General features: G+C 46.3%; 1 long non-coding RNA gene across 1 annotated transcript in view; it reads right to left on the minus strand.

The window, feature by feature from the left end:
- Positions 1 to 12,771, minus strand: part of LOC116788460 — a 28,468-nt gene extending 15,697 nt beyond the window's left edge. The window contains exon 1 of the long non-coding RNA XR_004357638.1: positions 12,739 to 12,771. This is a non-coding gene — a long non-coding RNA (uncharacterized LOC116788460). The remainder of the gene's footprint in view (positions 1 to 12,738) is intronic.
- Between the last annotated feature and the right edge of the window lie 756 nt (positions 12,772 to 13,527).

The following is a 13,527-nucleotide window of genomic DNA, read 5'->3' on the forward strand; positions in this document are numbered from 1 at the left end:
GAAGGGAAGGGAAGGGAAGGGAAGGGAAGGGAAGGGAAGGGAAGGGAAGGGAAGGGAAGGGAAGGGAAGGGAAGGGAAGGGAAGGGAAGGGAAGGGAAGGGAAGGGAAGGGAAGGGAAGGGAAGGGAAGGGAAGGGAAGGGAAGGGAAGGGAAGGGAAGGGAAGGGAAGGGAAGGGAAGGGAAGGGAAGGGAAGGGAAGGGAAGGGAAGGGAAAAGAAATCTGTTTGTTTCTTTTCAAATACAGCAGGAAAAAAATGGGGGGTTCTCCTCATCTTGTGCTTGGAAATGAGTGAACCATTTCAGATTACACCATCCCAAGAAAAATCCAGCCTGATTCACATGTTTGGCACCAAAAATGACAGTAAGAACAGTCAGAGATTGGCAAAGTCATAAGCAACTGATTACAGGGTCTTATGATAAATGCTGAACAAATTCCCAAGAGATACTAGTCCCATCTACAACCCAAGCAGGATACTCATACGCAACTCTCCCTTGCCTTGATTTGCAATTGTTCTTCAATGCACAGTATGTCACCTCCATTTCTCTTCAGAGAGAAGGTGGTGTGAAAATGGTTTATCTTCCTTTAAACAATTGTCCCTTTTGAGGGAGGGAAGGGGAAGAGAAAGGGGAGGCAGAGTCATTAAAAAACTTCAAATTCAGTTGAGAGGAAAGATGTGCCTGAAAAATGACTTTCCAAATCCAAGAGCTTCACAGGATTAAACAGTTCTTCCAGGGCTATAGGACATGCAGATACATATCACTCACAGTAACATTCTGCAGGCTCTAGACTCCACTGAATTATCAGGCAGGCTTTCCAACAATTAATGAGAGAGCTGTCAAGTATTCAAAACAGAGCACAGTGACTCCTTCCAACACAGCCTGCAGAGGTGCACAGCACGTCTGCATATCTCAGCATAGGGAAAAGAGTGAATTTTGTTTCTTATATGAAACTAAAAGATAGTAAGATCAAGGAAGCAACATTCCTTCTTACTCCCTTCTGAGCTAGGTCAGTACAATAAGTAATGAAACTCAGCACAGGCCCACCCTTGCCTTCAGCTTCGCTGGGAGAGGAGTTCCAGCCTTAATCTCAGGTGCTTTGGTGGCGATGGCTTTACCAGACACTTGGCCTAACTCTGCAGCATATTGGTCCACTGGCAACACGAGCACTAGCCAGGTGAAGCTATGGCAAACCTATTACTAAAGTCAATGCAAAAAAGACAAAGAGCAAGAAAGAGCCCACTTTGCTGCCATTCTGCACATGGAGATGGCACCAGGGATTCCCCAGAAAAACACCCAGCCATGGTGGTCAGTTCTCTCCCTGTGGAAAAAACACTGAGTATCCACCTCTTGTAACCAGTAGGAAACAAGAAGTCCACAACACGCTGGGCTGGATGCTACCAGACAACATCAGACAGCTTTACATATGCCTTGCCAAGATGAGACAGCCCTGACCTTCAATAGCAGCTGCCTACGAGCTACTCTGGCAGCCAAGACTCACCTTCCAGCCTTCTTAGCCCAAGCATAATTGGTCTCATTCAGGAGGAAGACCTCTTCTGTAAGAAGGAACGCCCAACAGCATTACAAGGGAAGGTGAAGAGCCCGAGATATCCTTAGATGCTGGCTCATCATCATGATTACATGCTCACTCTTTTGCTTCATAATAACAGAGCAAGGGCAACAGGTGTATGGCTGAAAGTCCAGACAGTAGGTGCCAGGAAGGTGTGGACACCCACCAACACGACAAGCTTGCAACTAATGAGAAAGTATTGCATACAGCCCTTGTCAAGAAATCCCTTTTGGAAGAATAAACCCGTCCTGTTAGCAGCCTTCCCTTAGCAACCTTGCCTCTGCCCTCTGTCACCACTCCAAAGTATTCACCTTGGAAGACGTGGCCTTTTACAATCAAATACCAGGCACTTCAGGTTTTATTGCAAGCCTTCCTGTCTTGCAAAGAGCTGTTAAGGAAGATCCCACTGTGCTCCTGGGCCTGTGAGCTCCAAGACCTCATGCTTGTGGCTTGGTAGTATATAGGTCTGCCTACAGCAGCCACGCTTCATGGCCTTGCCCCCATTCCCTCTAACCCCAGAGCTTCTTTCTGCTTTCCAGCAGATACTTCTTTTTCTCCTCTCTCTCTTTCTTTTCCTCTGCATAGTTTGTTTGCTGATGTCCAGAAAACGGCTTTTACCTCCAAAAAACCAGACAAGGCAGTTCCCAAGGGCTGTCAGCTGCAAGCATGGGATGACTTCCATTCCTATCTTGACAACCGGTGGGTGACAAGGTGTGAGGGTGTGGGGATAGGGTGGAAATCACAGGAATGCCACAGTTATTCTTCAGACAGTGGAGCGAGCTGGGAGGCACATGCGAGCGCACATGGTGAGATTTGGGACATGGCCAACACCTCACACAGGGCCAGCAAGAGTGTGCCCCCACATCATAGCGTTTATGGTACCCTCCAGGGCAGCACTGCCCCATCCCCTTCCCAGCTCTGCTGGCCAGTTTTCTCTCTGGCTTTGGGAGAGATGCAAAAAGGCTAGATCACACTACCCTGCTCAAAGGTCACTGTTTGCTGACCTAAAGATAAGCCCAGATCTTCACCAAGCTGTAAGAGTTGCCTGGAAGCACAAGAGCAACATCTTTAAGGTGTTGGATTTTTGTGGTAACCACTCCAAACTCCCCTTTCTATGAATGCTGGGTTAGAGTTTCCCTACGTCACGTTGCTGAATGTGAAGAGGACTGCCTTCAACCTCCAGAAACTGTGCAGTGGCTCCTCACATCCACCTTGGGTAAACTTGCCCAGTTGAGTGGATAAAAACCCAGCAAAGGCAGAACTGCCACAAAGCAGGGGCACTCACTGAGTTTTGCTGCCAAGCTCCATCATGACTGTCACAGGGGCAGTCACTGTCCTGAATATCACCTCTTGATTCTGTTCTATCAAGAGAATACGATGAGCTGGAGGCAGAAGGAGTTCTCTACTCATTCCCATGGGGGCCTAATACCGGTCCCTGCACTACCCTACTAGAGGAGCACAGGCTGCAAATGAGAGGGTGTCCAGAGAGGACTCCCCAGCCCCACGGTGTGGGCATCCGTACCGCAGGGAGGCTGTTCCTCTTCAACAACAACCACAAAAAAAAAAAAAAAGGTCATTTTTCTTCTTCTTCTCCCCCCTCTTCTCCCTCCTTCCAGAAAGTCTTGGTTTCATCCCACTGTGGAACAAAAACAAATGTTCTAAACCACAACATTTTTCACAAACCGGAATTTCTTGCAGTCTGGCCAGCCTTGGTGGATCAATACCAGGCATTTCTTTCCTCGTCTGCTCTGGCCTTTCCCTTCCAGCCTCCTCCCCGCCACCCCACACACCAAAGGGAATAAGGGAGCCAGAGATGTCAAATAGAGGAGTTGAGAACACTCCAGCTTCGTTTTAGAAGGGACAGAAAAAACACTGGCATCAGCCGGAGCACCAGGGCAGGCACTGAGACCTTGTTTGGGATTTTGCAGAGACTGTCCCTGGGGAGAGCTGTCTTTTTTTTTTTTTTTTTTTTTTTTTTTTTTAATGTATGGTTTTGTTTGTAAGTTAAAAGTCTCAGGATTTGCAGTCTTTGAAGCATGGTCAGCCTGCCAGCTGGAATTAGTCAGTGCCTTTCTGTCAGAAATCCCAGGCAGATGAAGCAGGATGGAAGGACAGTGTTTTTCTCATTTACCTGGAAACCCCCTGTGTCAACCCCCACAAATTCAGCCAGAGAGCTCTCCAGGACCCCAAAAGCAGGCAGGACTGAAGGCAAGAAAGCAAGCAGAAGCTCAAATCTTTCACATACATAGATCAGTGTGGCACCACTGAAGTCAGTGGCCCCCAAGCAGATTTATACTGCTCAAGATCCAGCCCAGATGTTTTTGCTGGTCCTTGCCTGAAGCTATAAGATGTCAACGGAGTTTCCTCTGCTTAAAAGTGGTGCTGAATTTGGCTCTCCTTGCCTCTGAGTCATACCATCTTTCCATCTCTTCCCACTGTAGCCTGTTTCAAATCTTCCTATTTGTGGATGCCTCATGGTGAGAGCTCCCACTCCCAGGTGAGTGGTGTTCTTCTCCCATATTACTGAGTAAGCTTTTGCCTTCCTTCACACATACCTTCATCTCATCTCTAAGCCCAAGAACCCAAGTGCCATCTTTGAAGGTTTACCAAACTATTTTCTGCTCTTCTCTTTGTCTCTTTCCTGACCCCACTATTCACTGCTTCCCATGTCTCTTTTAAAAGTTTCAGGTCATTCCTCAGGCAGTCCCCTGACAAAATTACACTTGAAGAACATCCACTTATTTCCACATCATCCAGAGCACCACCCAAGAGGAGAGTTAGTACTGCCTGTTCCAAACATGAAATGTATGGATGACAGCCCATCATAAAAACATAGAATGGCATGGGAAGAGTTCATGAGTGTTAGACTGGAACTGACAGTCTCTTCACAAGAGGCTAGAGCTAATCACTCACCAGCAGAGACCTCAACTTACATTTCTCACAAGGGATGGAAGGGGCAGAGAGGCTTGCTATGAAGTTGGTGCACAGTGGCACTATCAAAGCAACCATGCAGAAAAATGCAAAGGGGCAGCACATTTTACCTTCAAAATTTCCAAATCTTTCAGCACCTCGATGGTTACAGCAGCTGGGAGGTCCAACCTCACTTAAGTGACCACAGTGCTCAAATATGTGAGGAACAGATGGAACTCTGCAAGTGAGGGATCTCTGAGCGAGGTCTTTTTTAAGAAGGCAAGAGGTAACATCTCAAGAGTAACAAGCATGAGGCAACAAACATGAGGCATATGCAATTTATTACTGGTATTACATTAATAACTGAACAACCAAAACCAAGGCCAGAATCTGAAACACCTTTTCAAACGCGTTGCAGTCAGCAAAGCTAAAGGTGGATGGAGAAGTGGAGATTGGACAGTCATTCTGCAGGTAGGTCCTAGCACCAAGAACTCAGGCTGGGCTCTATTGTCCCAGGAGGCTGCATACTCAAGGGGCTGATGGCACAAGCTCGGGGGAGCATTCAAACAATGGGCATGAGCCCCAAGACTCATGGGTGGAAATGACTGCTTAAGGATTCTGTAAAATGAGCCCAAAAGGATTAGCACTTCAGTTAACAGGAGTACAAGGAGAGATACACGAAGCACAGCCATCACCTGTGAAAATTGCAGAGGCCAGTTTGCAAGCAGAGAGGTGCATATGCACATGTAAGATTGAGCAGTACCAGTTGCATCAGACTACAGGATACTTTGACTGCCAGCTGAAGCTAAAGAGGGATCCTCCTTTCTAATGTGACATAACTGAGCAGTGCACTGGGTGTTCCCTTCCTAGAGAGTAACATTACTCCTTACAGAAGAGACACACCATGGACCTGCCAGGCCACAAAATCTTCCACAGTCCTAAGCAGATGGGCAGAGGGTAAATAGGCACATGACAGCCCAGAAATGCTGAGGCAGATGTTCCCTTCACTCACCTCCTAATGGTGGTCCCTGTACAAAAGACAGAACAGCATTTGGCCTCCACCCACCTCACACCTTCACTGCACCCACTTCCAAACAGCCTGGCCCCACCCACACAAGGAATCACAGAAGGGACCACAGTGGGTCATCTGGTCCGTCCTCCCTACTGAAGCAGGGTCATCCCAGAGCACATTGCATAGAATTGCATCCAGATGGCTCTTGAATATCTTCAGTGATGGAGATTCTGTAACCTCTCTGGGCAATCTGTTTCAGTGCACAGTCACTTGCGCAGTGAAGTTCTTCCTCATATTCAGGTGGAATTTCCTGTGCATCAGTTCCTGTCTGCTGCCTCTTGTCCTATTGCTTGGCACCACCAAGAAGAGCCTGGCTTCATCCCCTTGACAGCTTCCCTCCAGATACTTATACACATTGATGGGGTCCCCTCTCAGTCACCTCTTCTCAAGGCTGAACAGGTCCAGCTCCCTCAGCCTTTCCTCGTAAGAGAGATGCTTCAGTCCTTTAATCATCTTTGTAGCCCTCCGCTGGACCTGGTCCAGGAGCTCCATGTCTCTCTTGTACTGAGGAGCCCAGAACTTGACACAGGATCCCAGGCAAGCCCTTACCAGGACTCAGTAGAGGGGCAGGATCACATCCCTTGACCTGCTGGCAACACTCTTCCTAAGGCACCCCAGGACACCACTGGCCTTCTTGGCCACAAGGGCATGCTGCTGGCTCATGGACAGTTTGTTGTCTACCAGGACCCCAGGTTCATGTGCCTACACCAAGGAAAACTACATCTGGGCAGGGGCTGCCCTTACCAGCCTGTGGAGGGGCCCACATGGGCTATGTTTCATTGCTGCAAACAGAAGGGAACCATGAAGACCAGTGGTGATTTAATTTACTGGAGGTCTGGCCTCATTATGTACTACTTTTTGCGTATTTAAGGGATGCTATGAAGCTGCCAACATGGCCCACAGCTAGGCAGAACATGAGTAACCCTGTTTTAGGGGAAGAGGCCACAAAAGAACCTAAGAGAGATCTGAAACCAGGAAAACAGGCTTGTTTATGAAGCCAAAAAGAGAGTGCAGCATACTCCAAGGCCAGGGAATTTTTCTCGCAACATTACTTTGCCTTGGCTACCTGGCCACTCTCGCATAAACAATGGAGATGCACCAAGAAAGCAAGGAGACTTCACAGAGGTTATAAAAATATCACTTGTGTAATTAGACTGAATCAAAACTCATGACTTTCTGGTTGGAAGGAATGTGTGTGTTTCCCCTCTCATTTCTTTTTCTCCTCTTTTCAGTTTTTTTTCCTCATAAAAATCTAGATAAACAAAAGCCCTAGGATATTGGATGGTTCCTTGCATATTGTTTTAAAAGCAGAAACAACAACAACCACCGTGGTGAGGAGGAGCATCTGTGACTGATGCTGTGCAGCCCCTGTTTTCCTCCGTTTGCAGGAGCTGCTCTTGCCTTTCTCTGCCCTGCACGATGTTCACCCACATCTCCTGTCCCCAGACATGATGGGGCACCCTCCTGTTGTTACGTGCCCTCCCACTCCTCCCACAGCCATGGCACTACTTTGTCAGAGGGTCACATAACTAACTGAGGCAAATTGGATTTACATTCCTCCCTCTCTCCTTGGCTTCATGGGCGATTTGCTTGCTGCCTCCTTATAGACGGATAACTGGAAACAGAAGAGGGGAACACAGCACTTTAGATGCCCTTGCCTACCGTGACTAGTTCATGAACTCTGCAAGTCAGGGACTGCCTGCTGCCGTGCACAAGGAGCCCACAGGCCTGCAAGATGCTGCTTGCAAGATCACCCACACACACTCCTATTCATGATAGCCACTAACATTCACCCACTTTCTAAAATGCTTTGGATAAAAAGCATGAGTGTTGCCAGCTTTCGGCTTTCAAAAATGTTGTGTGTGGCCCTAGAACAGAATGATATAGGCTTCAAAATAATAAGACTTAACCAACCCAAAAGCATTTGGAGTATTTTTCATCTGTTTTCTTATTTGGACCCTCGAGGCTTCATATTTTCAAATGAAGTTGTTTTCTTCCAGGATCAAGAGAGCTGGAAATGTTAGTTTGAAAAAATAAAAATAAATAGAAAGCTGAGAATCTCATTCAGCCTCTTGATTCCAAGAGCTCAAATAAAGACCACAAGTCTCAAAATCCACAAACATCATAAGCTTCATGATGATATTCAACAAGAGATGCCAATATTCAGAAGCATGAAATGATTATTTCCATCTCATTGGATCTGGTTTTATTTTCTTTTTCTCACCTCAGATTCAATGAGTGTTTTTCTCTTCCTATAGGGATTTCCATCTCATTGGATCTGGTTTTATTTTCTTTTTCTCACCTCAGATTCAATGAGTGTTTTTCTCTTCCTATAGGGACTCTATTTCTGGACAAACAAATCAATTTCTTACCAGACAGCAGAGGTTTCAATCCTATCTATCTGCTAATTGCTTTTGAAATTCTTTAGTCTGTGATGCTTCATGAAAATCAACAATTCAACAGAAGAAAAAGAAACAAGTAATGGTGCTAATGAGAAAAGCTGCATCAAAAGTCCTACATTTATCCTTTCTGTTAGTTAACTCAGTCAGCTCTTGTGTGCCCCTAAGTTACTCTCTCATGAGCCAACAGATGATGGATATAGGGACAGGGGACTGGAGTGCAAACTCCTAGGAAGTAAAGAGACCTTGAGAGGGAGAAACTGCAGGGTCTTCTGAGACCTCCAACCTTTGGGGGCTCAGAATAAGACAGTAGATTTAGTAGGAAGTTTCAGGGTTCCCGGCCCCGCACAGGAGATCTTTTCATATTTTGTCTTTTAGTTTTTTGCCCAACTATCATAGATTCGGGGGGGGGGGGGGAGCATTTAAATCAATGAACTTCCTTTGTTTCTGTCATCAGAGTAGCAAAAATTCTTTTCTCTTAGAAAACGGCTTAGAAAAATGGCAATTCTTGCCTCCCTTATACCTTTGCCCTAAACACACTCTAAAGTCATGCTGTGTTGCTTTGGGGGACATTTAGCAGTACACAGAGGCTCACATGTAAAGTACCCCCATTGAGAGGTACATCGAGACACACACTTCAGTTGGGTGACTGTATATAGACACATCATCACTGCCTTCTAGAGGTGAAACCAAGAAAAGATAGCAGGGTGGCACACTGTCTCCAACTATTCAAACTCAAGCAGCTTTAACTGCTCTCAAAAGGTGTTGATCCAAAGAAAACATGAAATAGAAGTCAATGGATCTGAGTGGAAAATATTATAGCAGTCAAACAGGCTGCTCCAATAACACTACCTCTACCCACAGGTATGTTTGAAGGGGATGGAGAGTGAAGGGGAAAAGAGAGAAGGTTCTGTACTGAAGATCTGAGAAGTTTGGGCTTGTTTGGGGACGAGATTTTTTTTCTGCAGAAATCCCTACCACTACTAGGGGGCTGTGCGAGTCCCAGAATACCAGAGGCTGACGGGTGATGGAAATATCCATGAACTGCTACAAGCAGCTACAGGGCCTTCCCATAAATCACTGCAAACTTAAATTAGGATCATTAACATATAACAAGGTCATGGCCCAACCATTTCTGAATACCGATGGCAGAGCTGTGATGAGTAAAGTTATGCAGCATCACACTCCACTACAGGTTATCTATGCCCACCAAGCCCCAGCCTCCTGCCAAGGGCTATCACTCTGGGTAAAACAGGCATGTGCAAAAGTTTGTTCCACAAACAAATCAGCACAAGTTTTAGGCCTAAACATTTGATTTACAGGCTCTCTCATTCCAGAAAGCAATAAAACTAGTTTTGCAACCAGTAGAAGTCATCCTCTAACATCCTCACACACACTCATGCACAGAGACATCCACAACAAGCTAGACACCCTCCAGCACATGCCATGTGTTTGCCTGAAAATGATCAGAGAACAGCTCTGCAACAGCCTCCTGGATCCATCAGCCAGCAGAGGTGGCTAAGAGACGCTTCACAAGAGAAGTTCTGCTTGTGCAGCAAGGAAGCACAGCTGCTGTGGCCACAGCATTTTAGCAGGTCAAATCTGAGTCTGAAAAATAACGCTGCATCTTGATCCATCCTTGCCTGGAGGGTTAGCAGTTCACAAGAGACCTTGTAGTACGAGGCTGCAATAGTTGTGCAGCACATCTGCTCTGTTATCTCAACACGTGCACAGCGCCCACTAGTATAATCCATCCCTTATTTTTGCATGCACCAAAATACAAGGAATTCCTCCCTTCCCCCTTAGAAATCCAGTGCTGGCCTAGCTCACCACCTCCTTGTTGGACAGCTCAGTCACTCCAAATTTATCCCGCCAATGCTGGTGAGAGATGAAAGCAGATCCCAAGGCTTCGCAGCTGAAAGCTGGTCCCCCTCCAGGTCCCTGAGAAATCCTTTGCGGTCGCAGGGACGTCACTGCTGAGGTGGGATCTACCTCAGACTGAGGAGGCTGCCTCTGGTTGTTATTAGTTGTACTGAGGATTCGAAGGACAAGGAGGCATCAAGCCAGCATCTACTCCAAAATGCAGTGATCCTACATTTGCAGAACATGCATCTGGCCTTCATTAATTCTTAAATGGTCCAACATGGAATCAGTGTCAGGGGCAGGGAGGGAGCTAACACACTGCACACTGAACAGGGCGGTCATAGGGGACAGTCAGGCAACAGGCTGTTTTGTTTTGAAGGTGTTTCTGATCAGGGAGTCTTATTCAATATGTGCACACTGTAGCATCAGGAGGACTGTGCATGGTCCTAGATGCTTGTGTGGGATGGATAGCCTCCAGTAAGGGCTTGGCCTCAAAATTTATCATGGTGGTCATCACAAATCTTAGGGTGGTAGCCTGGGAGTGCAGGCCAAGCAAGGAGACTGAAAATTCATCCATGAAATGCTGATGAGGTGGTCTTTTACCCTGCCAAAAGGAGGCACTGGACTTAAACATGTTCCAACACTTCAAAAACAGATCTCAGAGCATGGACAGACTGGAGAAATGAGGTGTCAGCATTCCTCCTTTCCCTCCACATGGCTGGAAGCACACCCATCTTTTCCCCTTGTCCCTGAGAGTAAACAGGTGGGTAAACAAACACGCTCCAAAGATCTACATTTCCTCCAAGAGGGAAGAGCATCCCCTGCCTTGAAGACACAGGGGTGACAGATTGAATGAGAATTCTAGTCTGGCTCACGAGAATCAGAGTCCATCTGCAAGCGTGGCTATGAGTGTACATTGAAGGGTGATTCAGCATGTGTGAATATCTAGATAGGTGGGTCGCTGAGCACGCAGCTGAGTGTGTATGTGTGGGCAGCAAAGCACATGGCAGAACATCAGGACACAGGCAATCTGTGGATAAACAAGTGTGTCAGAAGTGAAAGGACACAGCACAGCCAGGGATTTGGTTGGAGGAACAAGTCAAGAACTGTGCCAACTTCTAACGTCCATTAAATGTGGAACATCCCATCGGTTTGCTGTGGCACAGCAGAGTACAGCTAATGGAAGGAGAAGGAGCCCTTCTACACTGGGACAGTTCTGTGTCCCCTTGGTGGCATCAGTACAGACACTTGTACTGATCTGGTGCTCAGAAATGGGGCAGACCTTGGGTTGACCTGACCTGTAAATGAGCAGAATGGGAGTTGCAGGAAATGACACTGTAAACAGGAAGGCATGAGATAAATAAGAGATGGGGAGGAAAGAGATCTAATTAAAGTGGCAGTTGCTTTTCAGCTCCATTTCCCTTCTTCCTCTCAGCTAGATAGTAAGGCCTCCACCCTTTTCTGCTCACCTGTCAAAACAGCATATACTTACCACTTACAATTCTTTCCTAGCTGATGCAAAGCTTGCTGCACACCACTGTTAACACCACAGCTGAGGTTGTCCAGGAAACTGGGGAGAACATGTCTACATGCTCCAACAACTTGAAGGAGAAGACTGGGTACAAGGTTTCCTGCTAGCTCCTGTCTTAGGTGAGCCAAAGCTGTTATATGCAACATGATAATACCCAGGGATCTCCCCTCCACCTCCTCAGATGGAGGTGCTGAAGAATTATGTGATGTAAGATGGTGTCTCCTTCTAAGCATTCAAGGATGTCAGAGGCAACAAAATACATCAGGGAGAGGTGACCAACTCCAAGTGATGTAGTGGAACAGAGGGAAGAAGAGGGAACAAGTGCTTTTCTAGCTCCATCCAGGGCTCAGTGTCTCTAGGAACTGAACCTTGGTCAGCATCAGTCCAACCTCAACTTCTGCAAGCTGCAATCTCTGCCTTTTAGGGACAGTACTCTGCCTCAGTGGTCTCAGAAGAGAGATCAGTCTTTGGCTTCTGCAGCTGATGCAGTTCTAGTTTTAAGCCAGTTTAAACATAGCAAATCTACATTTAGGTAATAGACATCCACAGTTCTGTGCTCCCTCTTGCAGGTCAAAACCACACACTTTTCTCATTCTGATGATCTAACAACCAGTAAAAAAAGATGGTGAATCTTTTGGTCAGCCTAAGCATTCTTGTTTCATCCTCAGAACTGGATGTTCCTTGCCTAGAATGAGATTTTATCCCTGACATTTCTGATCATTCCTGCTGTCAACTGTCTTTCCTTTTACTCAGCTCTCCCCTTATCTCTTCCATTAGAGAAGTGGCAGAATGCTGTGCCCCGTTTTTCCAGGGCAAAATACAAAACTGTCCCAGTGTAGAAGGGAGAAAAAAAGAAAAGAAAAAAAAAAAAGCCAAACCCAACCAACTCAGTCCTGTTACAGAAACCCAGTTAAGTACACAAGCTAAACAAAATACAATTAGGTTTCCTTTGGCCAGCCTGGAACATATGGTATTCGTCAGCCAGTCGTGTTCCTCTCTCGATTCTGGCAGGAGATAGCTAACTTGTTCCAAGCACTAAGAAAGCTCCTGGAAAGTCAGCATGCTGAGCAAACTTTTGGAGGGGGGCTAGCTGGGGATATAATAGCTCATACAGACACAGATTTGACAGCATTTCTTCCACATTGTTCAGCGCAGCTCTAGGTTACAATGCCTCTGGCTTTAGTACATTCCTGCTTCACATTGTTCTCAGTGGTGTTGCATCTGTAAGTCCTTGTTTGCTATGCACACACAGAGTTCTGGAGTTGAGGGCTCCTACCAAGTAGGAAGACAAAGGTGTGGAAGGAAGAGAGGTTCCTGCGGATTTGGGCACATAATGAAATCCTAAAATGTCAAATTGCATCAATGAGTAGCACAGCAAGACCTTTTTTTAAAATACCTTTCCAATGCAGGCTGAAAATGGCTGCTACCATCCCAGAATGGATTGGTGAGCAGTTCCCCAGTAAGAAAATGGTAATAAGTACTGTGATGTCACAGAGACTGGTGGCTGCAGAAAGGAATAGCCTCTGAATTTGGTCATCAACCAGAAAATTGCTTGAGGAGTTTGGCTCTGTGCTATGAATAGTCTGTTCTGCTGCAGTTTACGAAGCAGTTAGCAAAGAGGTGATTCACAGAGAAATGAGCCTATGTTTTAATACAGGGAACTGGAAACATGCTGTGGTGCAATAGTATCTGCAAAACAACTGTCCCAGCAAAATCAGTTGTGTCTATGGGAAAAGGACGCTGATAAAGGACTATTGATTTATTCCAATTTCAGACTGGAAGTGAGCAGTGTTTCCCATTATGCACTCTAGGCCTGCATGAGAGTTTCAGCTGCTTTTTGAGTTCACATAGTTCAGCCTTATCATTTCAAGGGTTGGTCTAACATCTCTTGCACAGGTTTACTTGGTCTGCTATAGGCCTTTGTTAGCAAGGGAGCCAATTTCTTCCCTCCAGCACAATTACAAGCCAGCCAAGCCAAGTTTCTGCACTGCCTTTTATCTTCCCATATACAGTTGGCCTTATTGCATATCTGTTCCTCCCCTGTCTCTGTTGATGGACAGCCTGGCTGGCTCAGGCCACTACAGCCTCAGACTAGTTTTCCTTGTGCAGTGAAAAAATGGGAAATATGGTTGTAGGGTAGAGCAAAAGGATTTCTTCTGATTGTTTCTGTGCTCTTTGACCCACC

This window comes from Chiroxiphia lanceolata, chromosome 6, assembly GCF_009829145.1.
Source record: "Chiroxiphia lanceolata isolate bChiLan1 chromosome 6, bChiLan1.pri, whole genome shotgun sequence".
Classification (NCBI taxonomy): Eukaryota; Metazoa; Chordata; class Aves; order Passeriformes; family Pipridae; genus Chiroxiphia; species Chiroxiphia lanceolata.